Source organism: Macaca thibetana, chromosome 14 (assembly GCF_024542745.1).
Source record: "Macaca thibetana thibetana isolate TM-01 chromosome 14, ASM2454274v1, whole genome shotgun sequence".
Lineage (NCBI taxonomy): Eukaryota > Metazoa > Chordata > Mammalia > Primates > Cercopithecidae > Macaca > Macaca thibetana.
In genome coordinates, this window is record NC_065591.1 from 104,413,896 (window position 1) to 104,439,793 (window position 25,898).

The following is a 25,898-nucleotide window of genomic DNA, read 5'->3' on the forward strand; positions in this document are numbered from 1 at the left end:
TTGGCCAAAGATGATGAAGAAGAACCAGGACCTTGCTTCCAAGGTCAGTGAAGGAGGAAAAAAAAATGAAGAAGCACCGATAGTGCTGACTGCACTATAGGATGCCGAGGGACCTTGGGACTTGGAGCCTGGACGCCTGGAGTGGCTTGAGCAGGAACCGCTGGAGCAGAATGGAGCTTGGCAGTAGAGATTCAGGCAGTGGGTGGATGGAGCAGACACAGGGGCAGTAATTGTACCCAAAGGGTTGAGGAACATGTCTGTGTAAAACAGAAGAAACGAGGTGATGTTAAAGAAACACACTTATCAAATGAAGGAGGTTTTGTTGTTGCTGCCTTTTTTAGTTGTTTGCATGGAATCTAAGAAAACCTGTGTCTATTTGTGTTTCATTCTCTCTGAGTGAGGAGAGGAGGAGCTCAGGAAAGGCGTGTTTTGCAGATAGGAGGGAAGCTCAAAGTGTTCCCCCCAGGTCCTCCGTATCCTTGTTAAGGAATGATGTGAAAACACAGGGAGTTTAACCTGCTCTTACTGGCCCAGACTTTCAGGGGCTATTACTTGGAAAGAAACAAACTCTAGCTTTCTAAGATCAGCTGCTGAATTCTCATCCTTTTGGCACTCGGTAATTTTGAGTTTTGGCACCTTAAGGGCAATGAAATTCAAGTTCCACCTTCTCTGCCAGCCCTGGAAGGTGATGCTGCTGTCTCTCCCTCGCTCTTCCACATGAGTCCTTAAATTGTCTATCCCAGTGTTTCCAGATTATGATCAGCTTTTGATTGACAGACTGCGCTGAGCGTCGGCTCATTCATGGGGTAGACGGTTGTTTCCTGTTCTCTGGCCATGACAAATCGCTGACTGTTGGCATCACTGACGAAATAAGTAAGGCCTCTGCCACCCCAGCTTCTATTGTTTTTTCATATGAGGTACTTTAATAGAAAGACTTAAATGCTTCTTTCTATTGCTTTGCCTCAGCACTTCTGGGGTCATAAATTATTCTCCCTCTTGTCTGCTATTACTGGCATATCAATCCTTTCTAGTTCTGTAAGCACTAAAATTGAAAGAAAACAAGGTTGTGGCTTTATGCATTTTTAATTTAATGAAATCCAAGCTTTGAAGTTGAGGGAAACAATGCTCGTGGCAGCGCGACGTGGCCACCAGAAAAGTCTTCGGAGAGGCTGGATCGATGGAAGCTTTGCAGGCAATTCGAGTCTCTGTTCTTAATCTTCGGGGAGCTCCCACCTGACTTAGTGTGTGCTTCTCCTGAATTCTAGTCAGGTCATAAATCTTCCTTACCCCTCTTCTTCCATCCCCTCCTTGAGAACATACAGAACCTGGCTGGGATGGGCCAATCTGCATTCTCAGCCTTGGAGCAGAATCCATGCATCATTTGGTTCATTTCCAGGACTCCGGGATGAAGTGTTTATCTGGTCGGATGACAAGAAAAGGAAAAGAGTGTCTCTGCTCTTAAAAATCTCTCTTTAAGGTAATTCCCTTTAGTACTTAGTTCCAGGGTCTCCAAAGGCTGATAGTCAGGGAGTCCTCCTCACCTCCAGCTCACATTCCATCCTTCAGAGAAAGAGCCTCCCTTGAGATGGAAAAAGTGCAAGTTGGCATAAGGCCCAAGAAAGAATGAAATAAAATGTCCCTCTAGGCATGGCCCAGAGGCATGATTAACACGACTGCTCATCAGCATAAAATATATTCAATTATGAGGGATTAAGAGGCTTGGGAAAGCAAAATGCTAAAGCAGATGAAATATGAGCATATTAGCGGAAAACAGTACCCCAGGACAGCACAGGCTGAGGCTGCCTCCAGGTGGAAGTGCCTGTCAGAGATGCTGGGGGTGCACAGCTCTGCACTCTATGAGGGGGGACTGCTTCCCGCTTTGGGTCCTAAAGTTCTTCTATGCCCTGAGGAGGTCATGGGGCTGGAGAGGCACCCTCTGCCTAACCTGGGCCCATTCACCCTGACAAAAGAAAGTACTTTGCAAGATCTTTGGTTTTCCTTATAGCAGTGGTTGTTGAATTAAGCCATACAAATGTGGGCTGACCATGGAGGTACCTGCAAAGGGAGACTACCTGGATAATTCTCTAAGATTCTCTCCTGTAGATTTACACAGTCTAGGCAGAGAGGGGAGTGGGTGAAGAATGCGGTGCTTGCATGGAGCAGACTGGGGCAGGACCTTGGGCAGGTGAAAGCCCATTAGGCAAAAGACAAAGAATCAGAAGAATGGCAAGAGCACCCTTTGGGATAGAAAGTAGTGACCCTAGAATCAGGGCCAGAAGGCCTACTTGCCTGGAGTAGAAGATCAGCAACCAATCAATTAGCTGAACAAGTATTTGGGGGCACCTCCTGTTTTCTTTATACTATAATTCATCATGTATTTAGCAATGCAGAGAAGCACTGGGTTGAACCCAGAGCTATTGCAGGGAGCATGGGAATTGAGAGAGGACTTGTACTAAAGAAGCAGCAATGGAGAGAGACTCAAGGCAAGGAACAGTTCTTAGGTGATATGCCATGGTGGAATTCCAAGAAGTAGAATGAGATACTCCAAAACCAGAACAAATTGTTGGAGAACAGTGTTGTGATTGAGAGTGACTTTTAGGGTCAGGAGGAACTGGGTTTGAATGCTGATTCTTACACTTACTACCTGTGTGATTTGAATGAGTTACTTAACCTTCCTCTAGCTCCTTGTCTTCATCCGTGAAATGGGAATCACAGTAGCATCCATCTTCTGAAGTTGCTGTGAGAGTGCGAAGCTCCTAAGACAGTGGCTGTCACCGAGTAAGCACTCAGTACATTTTTATTAGTACTATCATCATCATCAGAGATGGAACTGAGAAGTATGAGTGGAAAATAAGAGAAATGGAGAGAGTCAATGAGGTGACAGGAGCAGATGGCAGGGCTCTGACCATCTTTCAGCCACATTTGTCTGGCCTGGGGTTGTTTGCTTTAGGCCAGGAATATAATGCTGCCCACGCAGCAGGGGTCTTCATGGCCACTGATGGCCAAGGTAGGGGAGCCAGACAAGAATGAAAATATAGGAATTCAGAAATGTCATCTGGTGTTTTGCCAGATGCATTTGGGATGGGTTGAGTTGGATTCATGGACAATGAGTAGGGTATGTGATTAGGTGCAGACACAGGGGCTTAAGTAACACTAGGCTACCTGTTACTTGTCCCCATAGTGGCATGGAAGAGGTGAACCCACTGACCTCTAATTGGCCTTTCTGTTCCCTAGATAGAAGCACTCTATTTGGACTGGTGTACAGAGGAATGGTTTAAAGCAGCTTTGCAAACAAGGCTCAAATGTATCTTCTTTTCTTACTTAAAAAGGGGTTAGAATACAAAATAAGAGTTACTCTCATTCACCCTAGAAGAATAAAAGGGTAGCTTTTCTTGCAAAGCTAGCCTGTCAATTTCTTTTAAACAAAAGCACTGTAAGAGTATCACTTGTAAATCATTTTGTAATCTATTCGTCCATTCATTCATTTGACAACTATGTATTGAGTTCCTCTTATATGAAAAGCACTGTGCTAGAACTTGGGAATAAGCAAAGAAGCCCTCAAGGAACTCATAAGAGAACAAGTCAGGTTAACACACATCTGTCATCAAAAAAGGAGAGAGCAACAATGGAAGTAGGGGATGAACTGAGCCTCTTCTATTTCTGGGATGTGTGGTCAAAGTTCAGAGTACAGATGGTAAAAAAGTGTTGTAAGATGGAGCCAGGGACTGGACCTTCATTCCCTGTGAGATTTGGCATGGTATGGCCACCTCATGACTAATAAATATCTTCCTCCAAGGCAGTAGAATGAAAGTTAGGGAGAGAGATCACTGAGGTAATAAATATAGAGCATTTCTTTTGGTCTCCAAGTCTCCAGATCATGTAAACCTCCAGCTCGGGGACCAACCAGAGTTCAGAATAGTCACTTTCCATGTGTGTTACCTGGCCAGATGTAGCACCAGAACCAGGGAGGAAGGGAGACATGTGCCCAGTCCTGTCTACCTCGTAAGCCACATTCACCTGCTCTAAGTCCTCCAGTATCGAGCTCCCTGGAGGCAGTGCCTTCACTTGAAAACCAGCTGGCCCAATAAAACTGAAGGCAAATCTGAGAGTAGGGGGGTCTATCACAGGAGCTGAGAAAGGGCAACAGGGGTGGAAATCTTTTCTATCCAGCAGAAGAGGAAATTACTCGTTTCCTTTAAGACTAAGTTACCCTGTGTTAGGGTGGACTGCAGGGCAAACTAACATAGGCAACAATAAAGCCCAAGTTGGAAAGTTGGGATAGCAACTCTGCCCCCAACAGGGGTCTGTAAATAACTGTTGCACGGATGGATGAAATGTATATGTGCGTACCATATTCTTCCAGCACAAGATTTGATTTGGTTTCCATGTCTAGAGTCCAGATGCCTACTGGGAGGTCGTCCAAATCACCAGTCTTGATTTTTTCTTAACTGCTCCCAGGGGATCCAGGGAGTGATTCTGGTATCTGGCACCAGCAGCATGGCACTGTGCCCTGAGAGCATCAATGCACTGCTCATATTGGCTTAGGTCTGTGTACCCGCTGAGCAGAGCCTACCACCCAGATGGTATAGACTCGGATTCCAGTCCACTTGGAATGGCCATGTCTTGCCAACTCCATCTCCAAGGGGACAGTCTGTACAGAACTCACATGCCAAAATACCCAGGAGTTTGCCAACCAAAAGGTGGTGAGTGGTCTTGTCCCATAAGCACCACTTAAAACAGGCAGCAGATGGGAAACTGGGGCAGGGGGTGGAGAACAGCTGGATGATATTTACTGAATAATATCTCTTAAGGGATTTGAAAGTCATTATTTAATTTCCCTTCCCACCTTCTCATGTAAACAAGTGTCCTTTATCAGGGGTGTGGAAATCAGCATTTTTCGTGGTTGATGCTCATCTTCACAGGCTCCTTAGCCACCTTCTTCCTGCCTGCCAATACACGCACATGCATGCACGTGGACACACACAGACATGAGTGTGCACCGATGCACGCGTATGCATTCACCTTCGTCGACAAGGGCCTTATTTCATTTATTGAGTATCTAAAGCCTTGCTAGGAGCCTAGGCTTCCTCTCTGAAGTCTCTTTTAAAAATTAAATCTGGCTCTTTGGGGCTGCAGCAGGAAAACGGAATTTGAGATACAGTAATTCTAGATATTTATATCCTCCCGTCATTTGCTCAGTTGGTCTTCTGCAGCTGTGGTTTGTTAGGGATTATCCCACCAAAAGGAATAACAGAAATACACATATTTAATAAGATTTTTTTTTTTTTTTTTTTTTTTTTTTTGCTCCATTTCTGTTTCTGGTTCTAAATAGGCACTTGGAGGAAGGGAAGCTCTACATAGGAGACGATCTCAGGGCAAGGAACAGTTGTCCAGCAGCACAGGGTTGGGGGTGGGAAGGGGGAAGGGAGGGGAGGCGCCTGCAAGGAGGGAGGAGGGAGGGAGATGGGAGCCTGGAAAAGCTGGAACTGGATCCTGGTCCCAATGTTCATACAGAGGAGAGGACAGTGGTTCTGCAAATGCCCCTTTACAGAAGTATTTAAAGCCCAATTCTGATTTCTTTAGCCCATGGTTTGAAGGCCAGGTGTTCTGTGGTCTGAGCAATCCATTACCTACCTTTCTTCATCACTTCTGGGTGGAGTTTATTGGCCCCAAAGAAGTTCCTGACTCTCCACCTCTCACTTTGACTTCATGGAACCTTCCTTCCTAGGGGTGGAAGGGCTGGCTGGTAGATACCTGGGTATGGGTTACCACACCTGCAGGCCCCAGGGGCCCATAAACACCCTTGACCTCAATCCTAAATGACCTCTAGGTGCACAAATGCTCCAGGGCTACATTTCCATTGGTCTTTTGACTCCTATTAACAGTGTCCCGGGGACTTTTGGTTGGGGGTGTTATATAAATGTTTTTTGAGTCTCATCTGCAATAATCCCTCAGTTCAGGCAAGGGTTTATTCTGTCTCTGAAAAAACAGAGAGAAAAAAAGACAAGAATTTTCTTCTCTTTAAAAGCGATGCCATTTCTGTTGAGAGGCACTCACTCCAGCACTCTGCAATGTGGTGAAATCTCCCCAGGCTAACTCCTCCTATGATGGGAGCTCAGCATAAAAATTACAGCTGCCTCAGAGGCCACCTGACCCTGATGCATCAATCCCTGGAGTGAGGCCAAATCACCACTTAAAATGACAATTCTGTACAAAGTGACACAATGACATGTTAAAAATATATAGATGAATATAGATGTAATATGAAAATATGTATTTTTCCTGCTCTCCCCATCAGAAGCAGGCATGTTAAAGGTATTAATCGGCATTCCTCTCCAGAGGGATACTCTAGTTATGTGCTTTGGAAGCCAGACAGGAAGTGTGAATCATGCAGCAATGCAAAATTAATCCAGACAAAATGAAAAATGAAATGATGCAGCCAAGGTATCTGGGATGGAGGGGCCAGGAGGGTGAGAAGTCCTGCCCTGTCTTCCCTGGCTCTCTGCAGGAGAGGAAAGGCTTTATTTGTACGGGGTGGTTGCTGAGGGAACCGGGACCTCCCCAAAGCAGGACGAGTTGATATATTCTCTGATTGCTGAGGAGTAGAATACCTGGGGAGGGAAGGTCTGTGCAATGGCCCAGGCTTCCAAACGGCTGGTCCTGACTTTGAGGGCACCTGGAAACCGGTTGAAAGCTTGGCAGGTGTACCCGAAGACACAGATGTGGTTCCTGTCCTCCCACCCCCACAGTGCTGGCTCCAGACATGTGCAGAGTTGGAGGTGACTCAGACCGTGCATGCACCTGTCCCCAGCAGATACTATTCCTATTGTAGGGAGTGGAAATTTCCCACCTTCTTCAGAGGTGGGAAACACAGACACAACCTTTACTTTATATCCAGATTTTTTTTTTATTTTTAGAAAAGACAAGGGCTCTCTCTGTTGTCCAAGCTAGGTATGATCACAGTTCACTGTAGCTTTGAACTCCTGGGCTCAAGTGATCCTTCCATCTCAGCTTCCCAAGTAGCTGAGACCACAGGTACATTCCACCACACCTGGATAATTAAAGATTTTTTTTTTTTTTTTGTAGGGATGGAGATCTTGCTATGTTACCCAGGCTGGTCTTGTACTCCTGGCCTGAAGTGATCTTCCCGCTTTGGCCTCCCAAAGCACTGGGATTATAGGTGTGAGCCACTGTGCCAGCTTATGTCCAGATTTTAATTTCCTGGAAACCTACCCATGGGTAATTCCTGAGTGTTTTTCTCAACCCCTCAGTTCAGACAGGAGAGATCATCTCTTTTTCCTTCTTGGGTAAGGACAGAAATTGAGTTTTCTACTCTTAAAGTATATTTCCATTGCAAGTAACTTGCTCTGGCTCTTTGCAGTGAGATGCGAAATCTCTGGTCCTGACAGACTCCATGGATCACATTTCCAGAGTAAAAGAGTAATTAGGTAGCACACTTTAGTGTTTTTCAGCCCCTTCTGGGTTTACTGGCAATCACACTGTAGTCTTCTCTTTCTCTGTCAGCTTTAGTATTTGCTACTCTGTCTATATCCTTTTAATTTTTGTTTTTGTTTTTGGAGTTCTAATGTCTGTCTTTTTGAAAACTTTTAAATTCAGACATAACCTGCACAGAGGAAACTGTACACTAATCTCATATGTACAGCCCCAGTGAGTGCTTCTATGGGAAGACGTCCGATAATCCCCTACCTAGGACACACAAAAAGGAGCGTACCTGAACAAAACCAGTACTGTTTATTCTGAGTCATCTGCTCTTTCCTGAGGCAAATGGGACACTCAGTCAGTCAGCTACCCTTTCAGAGGGAGGGTTGATGGGGCCGGGGTTCACCTACCTTCCTAAGCGCAGTAGAGAGCTGCAGCGCTCAAGTTCAACCCACGGCAAGTTGAACAACACAGCCAGCTTCTTGGGAGGGCTTCCTCTTGTCCGTTTCTCAGTCCCTCTTACCCCACTCCCCAGACCCAAGCCCATCACTCACATCTATCACGGTAGTGAGATTTTTTTTTTCTTTCTGGAGTTTCGTATGAATGGACTCACATAGTATAAACTCTTGTGTCTGGCTTTTTTCATTCAACATTATGTCTTTAAGTTTCATACATGCTGTTGCTTGTGTCAGTAAGTTTTTTATCTTTAATGTGTAGTACTCCATTACATGCATTTACAGAATTTATTTATTCTGTTGATGAACATTTGGGTTGTTTCTAGTGTGGGCTAATAAGAAGAAAGCTGCTTTGAACATTCTTCTCCATTTTTAGTTGTTGTTCTTTTAGTGAACGCATATTCTCATTTCTCTTGGGTACACCTAGAGTGGCATCGCTGAGTCACAGGCTGTGTGTGTCTAGCTTTGGTAGATCCTTCCAAATCATGTTCCAAAGTGACTGCAACAATTGACACTCCTACCGATAGTCTATGAGTGTTCCACTAGCTCTATATCCTTTCTAACACTTGGCTCTGTCTCTCTCTCTACTTACAGTTGTTTACATAGGTAGTTGTGTGCTTGCTTGTTTGGGGCCCCTTACTCCTTAATTAAACCCTAAATTTCCCAAAGCACATATTGTGCAGGGATTGGGGTAAACAACTCCTTGGGCCGTACCAGTGTTAAAACCAAAAGCCCCAGGGTTCCTGGGAATCCTCTTAGTCCTAGGCAAACTGGGATGTTTGGTCACCCTAACTGCGGTATAATGGAAAGGAAACATGCTTTGGCAAGAAACTATTCTGGTTTGAGCGCTAGTTTATCCACTAACTAGCTCTCAGTTAAGGGAAAAATTAATGGATAGATGGGTAGAACAGATGACAGAGCAAATGTAGTAATATGTTGATAGCAGAAACTAAATCATAGGTATATGATGTTAACTGCCAGTTCTTCTCACTTTGCTGTATGTTTGGAAACACTAATAACAAAATGTTGGGGGAAAAACAAAATGGAAATAATGCTTCTTGCTTGTAAAGGGCATCAGATCTCAGAACTCAGAAGTGACTTCTTTCCCATTATGAAACAGCTAAAAAGAATAAATGCCTTCACAATCCTGGTCTTCCAGTTCAACTGCCCTACCTAGTTCCTCTATCTCTAAAAACCTTTCAGAAGAAGAGAGACAAAGGATCAAATAGCAAATAAGAGCAACTGGAGAGAACTTGTCTTTAAATTCCTGCAGTCACATTGCTTTGCTCATAGTCTTCTTGTGAACAGAGCAGGAAGCTTGGTGTCACACCTCCCTGCCCCCCATGGCCTGAGGCCGGTCACAGGTAGAATAGGCTGGGCTATTAACCATGACCTGATACCTTCTTGAGCCATATTCTCCAGCCTCTCTGGATTCTAACTTTGCTGTCATCGCTTGCAAAGCTGACTTACTTTTATCCTCTTTCAAAGACATCTTTTGTTCCCATGGCAACTTACTGGGGGTCTTCTATCACCATGGGAACATGGCTGCTGGGTTTAAATACACCTTATCACCACAGCATTAAAAAATATGGGGAAAGAGGGAGACTGGTTGTCAAGGAAACAGGCTTCAGGTCTTCTCCATGAGAGATAGGCTGGAGAAAAGGAAGTGCTGTGGGGTGTTTGGAATCAACACCACGCCCAATCCTGGTCCTGCTGGGACAGCCATTCATTGTGCAGATTCCAGGGTGTGAGTGTGTGTGCAGGGATCTTTCTGTGTTGGCTATCTGAACAACCCCGTAGGAAAGCACCTTGGGGATTTCAAGTGTCTCACAGGAAGCTCTCATATCTCAGCCTAAGGAATAGAAGCAGCATGGTCTCTCTCTCTTGCACACACACACACACACACACACACACACACACACACACACACACAGGGCAGGTCACTATGGGGCATCTTTCTTATTATTAAGAGGGCAGCAGTTTTGTGGTGAGCAGCCCAGGAAAGCCAATCCAAAAGAGCAGGGATCAAAAGGGCTTAAGAGGGGCTTAAATAATGGGAAATATGAATTCTACCTAGGACACAGAAAAAGCAATGTACCTGAACAAGAGCAGTACTGTTTATTCTGAGCCAAATGCTCTTTCTGGAGGCAAATGGGACACTTAGTCCATCAGCTACCCTGTCAGAGGGAGGGTTGATGGGGCTTAGGGACACCTGCCTTCCCAAGCAGAGTGGAGAGTTGTAGAGCAAATGAAGGCACTTGACCCCTCCCCAGTGGAGGGAAAAAAAAGCCATGGAAGAGGCATGGTGAATTCCTGGATCATAGGCTTCCAACGACATCCAGTACTGTGCACAGTGACACTCAATCAATGTCACTGCTCTGGTAGATTCAAAGAAACAAAGCAAATACCATCTAATTCAACTCTGTATCATTCCTCCAAGTGTCCAGGTCCTTATGCACATCTGGGAATTGTATCTAGCGGGCTCAGTCCAAGGGGGAAATATGAACAAACATAGTCCTGGCTGACAGCTTTCTCCCTTTTCAGCAGTTTGCAGAACCCCAGGTCCTCAGACTGTCATGTGGTTTCTCAGAGCCACCCATGGTGCCATCCTGCCCAGCTTGACCCTCTTCTCAGCCCATTCCCACAACCCCGACCTCTCACCGCATCAAAGTTTACCTTTTTTCCCCATAGGCATGGAGTAGGGGAATAATAAAGAAGAAAGACAATGCTCTTAGAAAATTCTGGGTTTGAATTGTAGCCTCACCACTTTTCAGATCCATGACCTTAAAGGAATCTCTTACTTAAGTTTCTATTCTACAACAAATTCATAAAATAATTTTAATGATTAAATGAGATAATGAATGTAAAAATGCACCACAAACTATGGATGCTATGCACTGATGAGGATGCTCTGCACTGTTAAACCTCCGGGGAGCACCTTTCCATTCTAATAGGGGGCCTTAGACTACAGGACTGATTCTGAGGGGGACCAGTCCAGGTCTTGCTCAGAGCCGGGGATGTGGACATTTCCCGTTGTGAGCCGATGTGTACAGGGTCTATATTCTGCCTCCCTGGATGCCCCTCAGAGCCAAGCACTGTGCTAGGTTCATAATAGGTTCCATAGTGGCTGCTGATGGACACAAGCATGGGGCTATTGACAAAGACTTTTGGTGCCCTTCACATTGCTCCACCCAGGTGGGCGCCAGTGTGTCCACCATACCCACGGGGCAGGCAAGGCCTCTCCAGCAGTGACAGCCAAAGAGCCCAGATACAGACCCAGAGGAAGCAGACATGTGGAGCAACCACAGAGGCAGGGCAGCAAGGCTAGGTATTGCAATTTTCCTCCAGGACTGCCATGATTCACAGTCTGGCTGCCCGGAGGGGACCTCTCCGCAGCTCTCGACTCCATTATCTTCAGCTCACTCCCCACCCCTGGCCACAGCCCCATTTTCTCCTCTTAACACTTGTCCACTTGGCAGGCCCCCCTGGTAATAGCTCCAGGAAAGACAGATTATCAATCCCTCTCCAGAAAGGAACAATTATTCATGGTCTCACCTAGAGTTTTATGGAAAAAAAAAAAAAGGCAAGATGAGCACCATTTCCTGCTGCCCCTGGGAGGTGAAACCTGAGAGTAGAACCTAGGCCTGGTGTGGGCTAGGCGAGAGCCAGGGAGGAGATCGATGGAATGGCAATGAGGCGGAAGGCGGATGCAGAATCCAGGCAACAGGATGCAGGGATGAGATCAGGAAAGACCCCAGTGCCAGGCTCCCCTGAACCAGCCTGTGCGTACCACCAGGGACATGAGGCACTGTGCCTGGGGCAAGGCTACAAGGTATACATAAACTCTGCCCTCCAGTAGATTCACCAAAGCATCATTTTCATAGTAAAATGAAGAAGGAGATATTTTGATGCAAAGTGCAAATTTTCCATGAATTTTTAAGAAAACCATTGAGACTTTAGATGTTTTTCTTGCTACTTTCCCCCAACCCCCAATCTTGTCCTTAGAGCCCTGGAGGTATTTGTTCTTTTCTGCCCTTGATGTGTTTCATTCACTCATCCATATGTCCATTCATTCATTCAACAAATAATATTAAGTGACAACTCTGTGCTAGGCACAAGAAATGAAGTAGGTGACAAAATACACATGAATCTTGACTTTATGGAGCTTATACCATTGGGGAAAGCTTTGAAAGCCTAATGAGCCAAATTTCTCTTTTTTGTGTTTGAAGAAAGAATGAGCCTCCTGTCACCAAAACTGTGCAGGCAGAGGTTAGATAAGCAACAGTTGCTTGTTGAATGAATGTGTGAATGACAAATGGTTTTCTGCATCGGATGAGAAGGCAAACAGGCTGACTTCTCACATGCTTTCTAACCCACAACTATGCCTTCTCTCCCCTTGGAATAGTTTCTGAAGCTCCTTTCTACTTGTGTCTTTTAGAGTCTCATGCCTTGATCCCTCCCCAGTTAAACTCAGCTTCCTCCTGCAATCTGGGCAGCCCAGGGTCTCGAAGTCTTTCTATCATGTTTGTCTCCTTTGGCCAGTCAGACAGTGGAATCTATCTGAGCATAGAATTTAAGAAAAATAGAGAAAAATAAAATCAATTGTCTATTTATAGGGGCTGGAGAAAAAGGGAGAAATGAAATATTTCTTTCCTCATCCTGTTTTGGCCACCAAATGGATTTGCTTCAAACATGGTAGGAGGCCCAGCAAAGGCAGGGTGGTTCCTATTCCAAGAGGTATAGAACCCTAGTTCCTATTCCAAGAGGTATAGAAATACAGCCACCAAAATGGCCCAGCTCAGAAATAAGAAGGAGAGGCATGTGTAGTCCTACACACACTCTTCCCTCCAGCCACGATCACAGTTACCATCTCCATGGATGCAGGAGGGGATAAGAAGGAAGTCCCTGGGCATCTTAGAAATTGGGTTGAGTGATAGTTTGCTGAGAATGATTGTTTCCAGCTGCATTCATGTCCCTACAAAGGACACAAACTCATCCTTTTTTATGGCTGCATAGTATTCCACGGTATATATGTGCCACATTTTCTTAATCCAGTCTGTCACTGATGGACATTTGGGTTGATTCCAAGTCTTTGCTATTGTGAATAGTGCCGCAATAAACATATGTGTGCATGTGTCTTTATAGCAGCATGATTTATAATCCTTTGGGTATATACCCAGTAATGGGATGGCTGGGTCATATGGTACTTCTAGTTCTAGATCCTTGAGGAATCGCCATACTGTTTTTAATGGTTGAACTAGTTTACAATCCCACCAACAGTGTAAAAGTGTTCCTATTTTTCCACATCCTCTCCAGCATCTGTTGTTTCCTGACTTTTTAATGATTGCCATTCTAACTGGTGTGAGATGGTATCTCATTGTGGTTTTGATTTGTATTTCTCTGATGGCCAGTGATGATGAGCATTTTTTCATGTGTCCGTTGGCTGTATGAATGTCTTCTTTTGAGAACTGTCTGTTCATATCCTTTGCCCACTTTTCAATGGGGTTATTTGTTTTTTTCTATCGCAAGAACAGAAAACCAAACACCACATGTTCTCACTCATAGGTGGGAACTGAACAATGAGATCACTTGGACTCGGGAAGGGGAACATCACACACCGGGGCCTATCACGAGAAGGAGGGAGGGGGGAGGGGGGAGGGAGGAGGGATTGCATTGGGAGTTATACCTGATATAAATGACAAGTTGATGGGTGCTAACGAGTTGATGGGTGCAGCACACCAACACGGCACAGGTATACATATGTAACAAACCTGCACATTATCCACATGTACCCTAGAACTTAAAGTATAATAAAAAAAAAAAAAAAAAAAAAAGAAATTGGGTTGAGCTTTGGGTGGAAGATTCTAAATGGCCTAGGCTCCTATGGTATGACCATTCCCACTGACTCCCTTGGAGGGGGGTGTGTGTGTGTGTGTGTGTGTGTTGCATATGCAAATGTGGTGTGTCGCTTTCACAGAACTCCTGTCAAATGCAATTTAGGCATGTTTTCATACATCCATATTTAACCCTTACAACAACTCATTTAGGGTAAGTAACATCATTTGCATTTAAGAGGTATTGAAGCTGCATTTCGAGGCTGGGCATGGTGGTTCGTGTCTGTTATCCCAGCACTCTGGGAGGCTGAGGCGGGTGGATCACCTGAGGTCAGGAGTTCAAGATCAGCCTGGCCAACATGGGGAAACCCTGTCTCTACTAAAAATACAAAAATTAGCCACTTGTGGTGGCGTGTGCCTGTAATCTTAGCTACTCAGGAGGTTGAGGTAGGAGGATCCCTTGAACCTAGAAGGTGGAGGTTGAAGTGAGCCAAGATCACGTCACTGCACTCCAGCCTGGGAGACAGAGCAAGACTCCATCTCAAGAAAAAAAGAAGCCCTATTTTGGAGGGTAAACAAAGTGACTCCACGTCATCTTGGGCACCATGATGCCTTTCCTTTAGCTCCCACACAGTGGTGGGCTTCAAAGACAACATTGCTTAAATGCCCAACTCCCTCCAGGTGGAAGAAGTAACTTGCTCCAAAAAGAAGGCTTATTTACCAGAGTGGCTCAGGATGAGATCCCACCGGGTCCAGCTGCAGGCCTTGAGTGCTTTAGAAACTGGTTCTTCTGGGAAAGGAGACCAAGCAGGTCCTATACTCCTAGAAGAGCTGCTGCACCTCAGGCAGTGTGCACCCACATTGCTGAGCTACTTCAGTGCTCACCTTGGGCTAGAACCAGTTTCCCAGGCTGCTATGTGGACATCCCTGAGACTCTAAGTGACTGGGAAACTGCAGAGCTGGTTTCCAACCATGACTCAGCAGAGATGCATCCTCTTCCCCATGGCCCAGCACCGCTGGCATAGAAGCCCCACTCAGCACCGGGGAGAGGGGATTGCACTCTTCTGTCTGTCCAGGTAATTTATCACCCAGAAACAGGGTTATAGAGAGATGTTTGACTCTGAAATGACTCTTGTGGGGAACAGGAAGAATAAACCTGTCCCTTAAGTGCCATGTCTCATTCTGGCTGCAGGGGAGGGACAGGAGGAGAGTAAGGTAGAAAAGAAGGTGGAGCAGGAAAGGCAGGAAAGGGAAGCTGGGTGACTGTGAGAAGTTCTGCAGAGAGAATGGTGGTATGTGGTTACTAGATGAGGAGCTGGAGCCCTAGGCTGGGGTGTCAGGTTTCCCTCTGACCTGGAAGCAGAACAGTCCTTAGACATATCTGGTAGAATCCCTGCTGCTCAGTGATATGTGAGTTTCAGAAGCCCTGGCCCCACCCTGGGTGTATCAGTTCCTCAGAGATAGGGAAAGAAGACCTCACAACACCAGGAACCGTGGTACCTCTGTGGCTCTCGGGAGCTGAGGCTGGGGCAGAAATGGAATGATATTTGCCCAGGACCCTGGATTAGCTCTGAGGCCAAGGGTTGGGAGAGGGGAAGTGCAGCTGTCAGAACAAAATCAAACCAAAGCTTGTACTTATGAGGAACAGGAAATTTAAGGGAATGAAGTGCTGTACTTAGGTTTCCAAGACCCAATGCTTGCCTCAGTTTCCCTCAAGTCCATTTCCACCCAATTCTATTGAAGAGGATGCTCTGTCATTCTGCTGCGTTTCACAGTGAGGTGAGAATCACTCTGTTCCTACTGACTGAGTAACCTGCTTCCTTTTTTCTTCATTTCCAAGGATATAGACAGGACCTGGGTTAGGTCAGATGAGTGAGGCACTTGCCTCTGGCACAAAAGGGGGCACCAAACACCTCAGTAGGCAAGGTAAATGATATTTTAATACAACATTTAGAAAATAAAAATCAATGCAAAAAATGCTTAATGTACAAAGTATTCAAAATTTCAATTAAGATTGGATTGGTACTAATTTCTCCATTTGTCTCAGGCTCCAATATGGCTGGGCACTGCACAGTGCTGGATACAGATATCACTCAATGTGCCTTCAGGGTGGTGGGAGGGAGTCCAGCAGAAACAAGACAAACGTGCCCCTTTTAGGCATTGGAAATGGAGCTTCCAATCTTGTGGACAAGGGAAACAGTGGAACAAATAGGTCAACCATCAAAAGTTGACAATTGTGATTGGCTTGACGAACAGGGTTTTGTGGTGGATGGTTTGGATAGGATAGTTAGAGGAGCTTACCTGGGAATGTGATGTTTCTGCTATAATTTGAGGGATAGAAAGGAACCAGCTGTTATAGGTTGAATTATGTTCACGTGAAATTCGTATCTTGAAGCCCTAAATTCCATGATCTCAGAGTGTGACCTTATTTGAAAATAGAGTTATTGCAGCTGTAATTAGTTAAGATGAGGTCATACTGGAGTAGAGTGGTCCCCTAATTCAACATAATTGGTGTCTTTATAAAACAGGGAAATTTGGACACAGCCACCCATGTAAACACAGGGATAACACAGGCAAAGATGTCAAGATGAAGGCAAAGATTGGGGTGATGCTTCTATATGCCAAGGAACACCAAAGATGGCCAGCAAATCCCCAGCAGCTAGGGGAGAGGCCTGAAGCAGATTCTCCCTCAGCCCTCAGAAAGAACCAACCCTGCCAGCACCTTGATCTTGGACTTCCAGTCTCCCAAATTGAGACAATAAATTTCTTTTGTTTAAACCCCCAGTTTGTGGTATTTCATTAAGGCAGCTCTAGCAAACTAATACACAGACCATGCAAAGACAGACATCCACGGGGCACAAACAGTAAGAAAAGTCCCTGAGGGGAGTAATGGGTCAGCCCGTTTGGGGAACTGGAAGACAGTAAATGTGTCCATAGCACAAAGAGTGAGGTCATGAGGTGAGCAGGAGCCAGTTCATCTAGGAGGACACTCTGGAGTAATGGATTTTACTCCAAGTACAAGGAGACCTTGCTACTTTCCTATGACCCCTTGACTTCACAGAAATGTCACTGAACCCAAGATATTTCCAACTCCACTGAGCTAAAACTTGCTGTGTTTGTGAGTGAGCCTAGGGGTAGAGTGGGGCATAAAAAGCAGAAAAGATGTCAAGATTTAATGAACCCCACCTAAGTCCCCGTGGACAATTCTGGATGTCCTGGGTTTTTGTTTTGTAAGGCCAGCTTCTGCCAGTTTAGTAGCTGAATAACCACTATGAATGATCAGGACATTCAGCCACCAATGTCGTCCAAGTGAAGATTTCAGATGAGGATCTGGACCTGAGGGTGGGGAACCAGGAAGCACAGAAGAAGACTGACATTGTGAACCCCTCCGATAGAAAGTAGATGTGAGGACAAAAGAAGTACTGAAACCTGGAGGGACTGGACCTCTTTCTCCTTGTAAGTCAAGCTGAACATGGAAAGAGGAGCTGGTAGAAGAGTTTGTCCTGCTGGCATGAGCACCCAGGGAAGTCCCCCAGCTTCCTGGATGCCTCAATTCTTGCTGTTGCCTGCTTGGACCCCATCCTCAACAGCAGCTCCTAGGGCTTGTCTGGAGGCCCTGGATCGAAGGTGCTTCCCAGCCTGAACACCTGTAGAGGTGGTAGCTGTATTCTTTACGTACAAGAACAGCATAGTTTTCAAGCATGTGTATAAGGTTGTCTTCTTCCTCTGAGCAAATCACTCCCAGGGGCAAGAGCCACAAGTGTCAACTTAGCAATCTTTGTCAGTGGCAAGGAGGTGACACTAATCTAAACCACAATTTTCATAGCCAACTTAAGCTTATTTTCTTACCTTGCCTTTTCTTAGAACTGCATCACTTCTTACACAGGTTCTTTTTTTTTTTTTTTTTTTTTTTTTTTTTTTTTTTTATCATTTATGAAACCATGGAGGCCTGGAAATGAACCGAGAGTGACTATTCATGCCTGAGCTAATCTCTCTTCCCCCAGGGGTACTGCTGGGAGATAGACAGTGATGGTCAGAATTCAGAAGTTCAAGGTCAGAGGTTGACCCAGCCATCCCCTGGGCTGATGGAACCATCAGAAGGATCCTCTGATTCAGGCCCCAAAGTGGGCCCTGTGGAGCAGCATCCCAGACAGCAGGAATTGGACCTGCAATTACTCCTTGGGACTCAGGGAGGAGTTTTAACAAGAACATTGCACATCTTCCGAGCAGGTGGTCTTGTCCATCTCTAAAATCAAACAATTTTTTTTTTCCACTGTTCTATAACAGACTGTTGCCTGAGATCCTAGAACTGTTGCGTTTTTGATCTCCCTCTTCGCAGCATGGACAGCAGATCCCCTTGATCTGCAAGCTGTGCCCTGCCTCTCTCTGCATGCTGGGGGTTCAGAGAGGCTACACCCTTGGGGGGCATTGGGAGCTGCTGGAGATGTGCATAGCGGGCAGTGGAGAGAAGTCGTCTCTTCTGATCTCCCTGCAGGGGAAGTGGTGAGAGTTGCTGTAGGACCTCTGGTGAAATCACCTCAGCTATTGACTAGTAAAGAGATGAGAAAGGAGAGATCCTATAGATTTTCTTTAAGAAATAAACATTGTCTCCTCTTGTTCTCTTTTCTCCAGTAAACAGTGCCCACATTTGGAAGTACATGTGTAATTTATTGTCCCATTTTAAATGTTTCTTGTAACTATGAATTATTTTGCTTGGATCAGATTCCATTATAATAAACTCCCACTTGGACTCCAAATTCTTTTACAACAGTGGAATTTTGCTTGAACTAATGCATTGTTATAAATCACATTTTCTGACCCCGGCCTGGAGTTTACACTTGGTTTTCAACTCCACAACTGACCAAAAAATGGGATCTTAAGCAAGTCATCTCAACTCTTTAGCCCTCAGTTTCATTTACAATAAATCAGGAACGTTAGATATAGCTGACCTAATTCCTCATAGGTTTGTTGGGAACCAATAAGATTATTTTGTAAAAGTGTGCTGGAAAACATAAAACTCCATTGAAATGTTAGCTTCTTGTTTGTTGACAGAACATCAATCACATTTGAGGAAGGTATTTTGAGCTCCTTGCTTATGTGGTGGTGATTTGAAATCCCATCTGCTTTGGATAATTCATATTCCTCTTTGCTTTCCAGCATCAGATACACCTGTAACATTCCTGTAACCTTGCATTTCCTTACCTGTCCAACAGGGAAACTAGTACTGGCCTACCTTCGACTCTTGGATCATTTTGCTTTTACTTTACCCCAGCATATGTAGGACTTAGATAATTTTGGTGGACATCTGATTTATTGATGCTGGGCAAAGAGAGGCACTCAAGCAATATATGCAGTGCCAAGTGAGATGTTGAGGGAAGCTCAGTTTTTTTAGAAAGCTTCGCTGTGCACAGCTGTGATCCAGGTGTATCAGAAGATGCTGAGAGCTCACAAGAAGGGAAGATGAGACTGCTAAGGCTGAACTGGAGGCAAGGATTGTATCAGTAGACTCCTTCCTCTTCCTTTCATGATACGATCCTGTTGTGGTCGAATGTATGTGTCCTTCCAAAATTTATATGTTGAAACCTAATCACCAAGGTAATGGTATTAGGAGGTGGTTGAAACCTAATCACCAAGGCGATGGTATTAGAAGGCAGGGCCTCTTGGAGGTGGTTCAGTCATTAGGGCTCTACTTTTGTGAGTGGAATTCATGCCCTTATAAAAGGGCTGTAGGAAGCAGGTCTTTTTTTCCTTCCAGCTTCCACTATCTTGGAATCAGAGAGCAGCCCTTACCAGATACTGAATCTTCACCAGACACTGAATCTTGCAGCACCTTGATCTTGGACTTCCTAACCTCCAAAAGTATAAGGAAATATCAGGTCTCAGATGTTTTGTTATAAAAGCAGAAATGGACTGAGACATAGCTCAACACTTATCATGGAATGTGTTGTTTAGTGATAAGGCTGAGAGAAGCCTTAGAAATGAAATGGAAGATAAAATTTACCATACAGCTCTAGGTAAAATATACTTTTGACATAGGTTGGAGACACCAGAACCTACTCCTACAGTATCATTGCATCGGTCAGTGCCATGAATCTTTAAGTTAAATATTTCACCCTCATGCACTGCTAGTGGGAGTGCACACTTGTGGAGCCACTCTGGAGAGTAGGCATGCATGACATCATTGAATTAAGTCTATGTATATCCTCTGACCCAGTCATTCCAGTGCTGGGGAGACAAAGGACAGGACACATGTGAAAATATGTTCACAATAGAGCTATTTGTTGGTTAAGGAGGAGTTAAATGAAATTTGGGTATCCCTGGGAGAAGAGAAAGGTAAAGTGTGCTGGATGTATATCACAGAAGCTCCTGTAGCAGTTAACAGTTATTGATTCGATGTAAACATAACCACATGGATGAACCTTAAAAACATAGCTTGTGGGAAAAAACTAAGAAATAGAGTGCGATCTATAACGCAACATTTACACTAATTAAAATGCATGCATACAAAACAATATTTGTTTACATCAATACATGTAAATAAGCATATGTACATTGAACAATTAGAATGATAGACTGTGGTTGGTGGGAAGGTGGGGAGATGGATATGTGAATAAAAAAGAATGAATAAATACATAAAACAAAAGAGGGGCCTTGCACGGAAAAATATAAGAAGTACAATTTACTCGATCCTTTACATCTGAAGTTGAAAGTAAATTAATTAAAATATGAACTCTTGGCTCAGGTGTGGTGGCTCACACCTGTAATTCTCTGAGTTACTCTAATACCATCACCTTGTTAATCACATAAATCAAAATTTAAAGGTTTCAACATTTAAATTTTGGAAGGAAACATACTTTCAACCACAGCAGGATCATACCATGAAAGGAAGGGGAAGGGGTCTACTGATACAATCCTTGCCTCCAGTTCAGCCTTAGCAGTCTCATCTTCCCTTCTTGTGAGCTCTCAGCATCTTCTGATGCACCTAGATCACAGCTGTGCACGGGGAAGCTTTCTAAGAAAGCTGAACTTCCCTCAACATCTCACTTGGCATTGCATGTATTGCTTGAGTGCCCCTCTTTGCCCAGCATCAATAAATCAGATGTCCACCCACTAATTATCTAAGTCCTACATATCCTGGGGTAAAGTAAAAGCAAAATGATCCAAGAGTCGAAGGTAGGCCGGCCAGTACTAGTTTCCCTGTTGGACAGGTAACGAAATACAAGATTACAGGAGTGTTGCAGGCATATTCGATGCTGGACTATAGTTCTGTAGTCTGAATATATTTCAGTGACCCATTGAGTTCTATACTAAAAGAAGGAAGTGTTTGGTTACATTAAGTTTTTAAAAAAGAAAAGGACAACCTGTTCTGCACTGATCCCTCAACTGGGTCTTACATAAATTTCTTGGTTCTCACAGCTGCTCAGCGATTCCTATAGTTTTCTATTGGATGCTCCAGCCCATGTCCCTCATGGCATCCTTTCTTGAACTTCACTCTCTTTGATTCTCTGACATCAGTTCGTCTTCTCCCTTGCTCTCATCTTGTGAGCTCACCAACAACTTCCTGGAGATCAACATCATCTGTCCCAGTCAGGATTATTGATTGCAAACAACAGAAACTAGCCTTGTTGCCTTTAGCAAAATAAGGATTTTTTACAGATGTGGAAGCCAATAGAATACACAAGAGATGGAAGGAGCAAGCTTGGGAAATAAGCAGAATCCAAAGGGGATCTGGAGGCAGGGTTGCAGGAGGAATCTGGCCAGATGCTCTCATAGCTGCTGCCCCTGACTCTACAGCAGGATACTGGTGCTGGAAAGCTGACTGGCAATGAGTGAATGTGGCCCCCAACATGGCCTCTGAGTGTCTTCATCTTCCTGTTCTCATACCCTGAGTACTCCCTGTCTGCATTAGATGGGGCTTTCCTGTGTATCTAGTGGGACATTGTGTGAGTCAAGACTAGGTTATAAAAGACATTGTGGTTTCTGCCTTTCACTTTCTCAGATCATTTGATCTGGGGAAAACCAGCTGCTATGTCATAAGGTCACTCAAGAAACCCTGCAGAGAGGTCTTTCTGGAGAGGAACTGAGGCTTTCTCCAACAGCCAAGGACAAACTGTGGCCTTCTGTTCATGGTCATGAAATTGAACCAGCTTGGAGGTGACTCTCAGCCCTAGTCAAGACTTTAGATGACTGCAGGCCCAGCTGACATCTTGACTGCCAACCATGAGAGGCCTCAAGTAGGAACCACCCTGCTAAGCTGCCCACAAATTCCCAACCCAAAGAAACAGAAAATAAATATTTGTTGTTTTAAGTCACTAAGTTTTGGGGTATTTGTTATGCAGCCTAAGTAATGAATACATGCTCCTTGGCTTTTGGATTATATTCACCACCTTGAAATACCTGAGGGGAGCTACTGATTGACTGAATGTAAGTCATGGTCCATGCCCTGCTTCCTGGGGGCTAGTGGAATGGAGCAAGGACCGCTTTGCCTCTTGAGGAGAGGTGGACACTGCCTCACACTAACACTATGCACATAGGGAAGTTTCCCAACTAGAAAGATAGAGTTTAGACAGTCAAAAGATAGAAGTATCTACTATCCCTTTGTATCTGAATTGTTGCAATGTCTCTATTCTTCTAATCAGAATGTGTCAGGATGTCCTTCTTCCTCTTCCCTTCTTTCTTGTCGCCAGCAGAGATGCATCCTTCCTTTCTTCAAAGCTAAACTTGAGTTCCCTTCACTGGTCTCGTCTTCCACTCAGTAGTTACCTCCGTTCCAGCTCACATCTTTTAATGTTTTCTGTGTGTCAAACATGTCAGTTCTCTGGTTCTGGGTTATCTCCTCTCATTTTTCTTCCCCCGTAGGAATAGTCTCTGGTTCAGGAAATTTTTAAACATCCTTCCCTAGTGAACCATGGTGAGTGCAGCCAACTTGATAAGGAAGGTATGGGGTGGGGAATGGGGCATGCCCGAATGACCACAAAGCCAGTGTTCATATGCTCTGCGGGGATGGAAACCATGTTCGTGGTCAGGCTGATGGCATATTTCTTGCAGGTGCCTGCCCGTTCCCATCATTGCAATTTTGAATGGTCAACTTTGTGAAGAAAGGTTTTGGAAGCACGGATGGGGTTACTATAGTCATCCTATTCTCACAGACTAGAAAATCACTACATTGCAAACTTATTGAGAGGAAGAACAGTGATTTGTTGTCATTATGTCACAATGCCTAGCACAATGCCTCAAACATAGACCATGGTCAAAAATATGTATGTTGAACGAATAATTGAGTGAAATGGTAAATGGATAGAAGGTGGAGTTACTCTGTCACCCATGCATGCACGATGGAGATTTTTTTCCCCCCAAACAGCCCCTTGAAAGGGGTGAGAATAAAATCTAACCCTGGGGAAGGGAAGTGTTGTGATCATCAGAAACTGCCTTGACTGAGATCTGAGTAGGGGGTAGTCCCAGAATCAGAGACTCACTGAGATCAAGATTTTCTGATCTGGCCTCTGGGAGGATTTATAATCTTTTCACAGTGGCCCAAGAATTGACACAGAGTCCTTCACTAGAGCATCCCTGCATGACAGAGACAAGGCTGGGGCAACAGAGGAGAAACTGACAGTAAAGGCTATACGCACCCGCCAATTCCGTTGGCTTGTAATGAATGTGAAGGAAGCATCATTGGCTTGTAATTAATGTGAAGGAAGGGCAAGGGCCAGTCTGGCTCCAGGGACAAGGACAACCCCAGCTTCTGGTTCACTACAGGATATCTTTCTGCCTCCATGCAGCACAGGCCATCTCCAATCTGTGCTCATACCAGGAACACAGGTTTGGGGCCCTGACTCTGAAGACTCAAGCTCGGGTATGAGATTGAGACAGAGACTGAGGTTTCTGAGTCCCATCCCCCGAATGCTAGTTCCTGTCTAACCTGTCTCTTCTCTGTGATTGACTCCAGGGTCATCTTGTTCAGGGGAAACCATTTCATCCACAAAGGGGTGGTCTTTCAGGCACCAACACATAAGAGTCAACACAGCAATTGTGGCATTCCTAGGAGTGAGCAACATTTTGACACTGGGAGTCCTTCTGTGATGAGGAAGGGCAGCAGGGCCAGAAAGGACTTGAGCCTAGAAGTAGGGAATAGAACTGGGCATCATCTGAAGTTACTTCCCTCCTTCTCTTTATTTGCTTGCCTTTTTCTATTCTTTGTCTGTTTTCCCTTGCACATCTCACATGTACTGAAATTGTTATCATAGGAACTCCATCTACAGAGGTAGGAATGCTGGCAGGGGGTGTTTGTGGAGGGCATCTGTTCATAATTAACTATGTGGCAACACTGTCAGTCTTTCTCCCTTCATTTCATTGTTTACCCCTTCTTCCTCTTTATCCATTTCTTAATGCCTTATGTTTGGGCTTCCATCTCTCCCACTCTATCAGGAATGTCATCAGAAATCTACCCGACACGCAGGATGCCCTCTCTAGTTCTCTGCTCCCCTTCTGTCTTTACAACATTAATACTAATCCTTCTCTGCCCTGGCTTCTGTGACAACAGCTCCTCTGGCATTTCTGATCATTGCTTTGGGGGGCTCTTCACCTGCTCCTTCTGTCTTTCTATGCCTTCAAGGCAGGCGTTCTCTGAAGTTCAGTTTTCAGTGATCTCATCCTTTCTTACTTCCTCTCTCCAAAGTCCATCCACACCAACTGTTTTATCACTCTATATAGCTGATTCCTAAATCGCTGTAGCCTAGATTCTCTCCCAAATGTTAGACCCACATTTCTGCAATCCAACGGACATCGCTACATGGATCAGTTTGCAAAACACCAAGTCATTCAGTGAACATGGCGGGGGAGAAGGAGATAGGGCAAGAGAATAAGCAATAGACAGCAGGAGGTTATGAAGGACCATGCATACCTCCATCAGACTTCAGTTATGGATCACAGAATTCACTCTGTGTAACAGGAAAGATTTTAATACAGGGAACTGCATACTGCAAAATTATTAGAAGGAATAACTGTCAACTCTCAGAAGCACTCAGCTACTGGCATGATCAGGAAAGCTGCCCTCCCCCCACCCCCACCCAGTGCAGAAAGCTGTCAAATCAGGAAATATCTCCTCAATTAGGAAGCTGCTGACTCTAGAAAACTTCACCTCTACTTGATCAGTACCCCAAACAGAATGCTTTGTACCCTGTCTTTCTTCCTGTTGGACTCAGTTCTGAAACAGAGGCTCACATGAGCTTATACGATTTATAGAATCTAAGACATATTCAGAGCTCCACCTGCAAGAGATCCTGAGAAATGTATTATTTGATTTCCAACCTCTGCCTTCTAAAACGTGTTGGGATAAATACTGAGCAAGCCAGTCAGTGGTCCCTGCCATGTTGTGTGCACTAGGCAGAGCTCTTTCTATTGCAAGTGGCAGGAATCCAACTTTATCTCACTTGCATTCAAAAAGAAACATCATTGGCTTGTAATGAATGTGAAGGAAGGGCAAGGGCCAGTCTGGCTCCAGGGACAAGTGACACTGAGAATCTCTCTTCTCTCTCCACCTGCTACTTCTGCTTTTCTTTCTATGTTAGTTCCATTCTCCCCACTGAAGAACTTTCTCCACGAGCCTGGAGAGGTGGCCATAGGGCTCCTAGACGCTCTTCTTTTACCGCTTCACGATTACAGAGGAAGAGGCTTGCTTTTCTTGGTTCTAATTGTAAAAGTATCCAGAGAGACCCTCATTTGTGCAACTTAAGTTTAAAAGGCAGTCCCTTTTAAAACCTCATTTTAGAGATAGATGAAAACCAGCTTCCAAAAAGGAGGGACTGACAGCTTGGTAATAGCCACTAGAGAAAGAATATGAGGTCAGAAGACTGTCCCAATTTGTGTGCCCTACACTCTGACACAGCTTTTTTCCCCTCAAATCTGAACATGATAGAGAACTAATGCAGAACCTTAAGCCGTTAAGTGGCGCAATGGAATGATAATATTTTGGTCCAATTGCTAAAGGGACTGAATGAAATAATGAATGTATATGACAATATGGTACACAGCACACAGTAGGTGCTTGCCTTGATTTATATTCCCCCAGAAGCTTCTTCTTTTGTTTTTTGGTTTTTTTTTTTTTTTTTTTTTTGAAATAAAGATTCAAGTGCAAGTCATTTACTTGGGAGGTGCAAGGAATACCAGT

At 44.7% G+C, this 25,898-nt stretch overlaps 1 protein-coding gene across 19 annotated transcripts in view; it reads right to left on the minus strand.

Annotated features, from left to right (window-relative positions):
* Positions 1-25,898, minus strand: part of TIMM8B (translocase of inner mitochondrial membrane 8 homolog B) — a 1,180,384-nt gene that overhangs the window by 507,763 nt on the left and 646,723 nt on the right. Inside the window, exon 1 of one of the 19 annotated variants that reach the window (XM_050757796.1) lies at positions 11,882-11,885. The exons of the other annotated variants lie outside the window; for them this stretch is intronic. The gene's annotated coding sequence lies outside the window, so the exon portion shown is untranslated. Of the gene's footprint in view, positions 1-11,881; positions 11,886-25,898 lie in introns of those variants that run through there. 19 annotated transcript variants of the gene reach the window in all.